Source organism: Histoplasma capsulatum, genomic scaffold, assembly GCF_000149585.1.
Source record: "Histoplasma capsulatum NAm1 scaffold_8 genomic scaffold, whole genome shotgun sequence".
In the NCBI taxonomy this organism is placed as follows: Eukaryota; Fungi; Ascomycota; class Eurotiomycetes; order Onygenales; family Ajellomycetaceae; genus Histoplasma; species Histoplasma mississippiense.
In genome coordinates, this window is record NW_001813975.1 from 1597082 (window position 1) to 1598809 (window position 1728).

Below are 1728 nucleotides of genomic sequence, written 5' to 3' on the forward strand. Positions count from 1 at the left end.
ACCTTCTTTTCAACCAGTTAGCGTTTAACCAGTCAAAAGGTCTGTTTCTCCAACAAATCCAACATTTGACATCCCAGTCACACTAAAACTCACGGTGATACCTTCATGGGCTGGCCGGTACGGACACCAGGAGATCTCCTCCATGCCCAAGAATGTGGCTGTTCAAAATGGTTAGCGTGGGTTGTCAGTTGAAGCTGGAGGAGAGGTTAGGTATGTGGAGCTCTCTCTGCCTCTCATTGAATGTGTTGTTCATGGAGATAGAGCTTCTAGAGGAATAAAACGGTGATTATTTTTTCGAGCACGTATTAAACAGTTGTTGCCTTTGGTGATCACTTCTTCCTAACATGTTAGGCATATATTTTGAAGGGGGTGCGGTGTTGGGATAATCCAAAAGTGACCGCGTTTTTACCACCAACAATAAATACCTTTCGGTTTTTGTGCAACCAGACGGTTCGATAACAGAATTACTAAGGAAATCGTCAAAAGCAATGCTCGTTCTGTTCCTAGCTCTTTTCCCTATTCTCTTTTTATTTTCTATTTAATTTTTCAGCTGATATTATTCCCCGAGATCCCCGCGACTGTCCGTTGCCAAATATGCAACATCTTCGATCCCAAGACGTATTCTAACTGCCAACTGCCGCCCGTCCCTACATCCCAACGATCCGGCATGGATATTTGAGTACCTACATTAGGCATATGTATGCGTACAGGTATAGATATCCATGGATTTATCTCACCGTACATTCGAACGACCCGTGGATTACCCTTCAAAAAACGGCGAGGATGTGTTCGCTGAATCACCCATCAGCTCAGGCACCAAATCAGAGACAGCGAAGCTAATCATCCAGTGACTCAGGTCCAATATCTAGTCCCATGCAAACACATGAAAAAGACATCTCAAAAATTTTCCGAGCCATCCACAGTTGGCCGTGACTGGCTGTGCGATGGAGTTAGGTCACGAATGACAATGGATATAATAAGTACTATCCTCGGGTAATTTGCCCCTTTTGAAAATTACTCTATCTTGTTTCTTTCACTTCTCCATTTCCATTCTTATTGATTTCGGCGTATAACCTTCATTTATTCTTTGGTGAGGGAAGATGGTCCCTGGTGCTCATTGACGATTGTACCTGGTAGACCAGAACCGACAGTGCAACACAATAAAATGCTTGAACCTTTCTGTCACTCCCAATCAGCGTGCTCCCTACGAAGACTGCATTCTTGCTTCTGCAGTGGGCATACGAACACGCATCTATCTGCATCTCTTTCGCCGCCACCATTTTCCGTTTGGGCCCTTTGCCGCAAATCCGTACGTACTGTGAGGTCACTTACATATTCAGGGTCCACTGGATTCCTCGCCTATCGTCTCTTCTATTTTCCGCAAGCAAGTTGACGAAGAGATTTTTTCCCAGGCACAGCCGGCATCTACAAAAGAGCTTTTGCTTCCAAGGCAGCCAGCCAATTTGTCGATCGGCTCTTCTCCCAGTATTGGCGCTCCCAGAGTGTGCTCTCCAGCCTCGTAGAATGTTCTTTGTTCTCAACTCCTCCTTTCCCCCGGGTGGGTGATCCCTTTGATGAGCTTTGCAAAGCGCTTCTAGATCCATTCCAATGCCTCTCTTCTGCGTAGATCTTACCTAATGGGGGTATTCACTGGCTACGTGGTTAGTTACCCTAGGTCCCGTACTGTGTACGGATGTATGTACAGAACATATGGAAATCCCCACAATC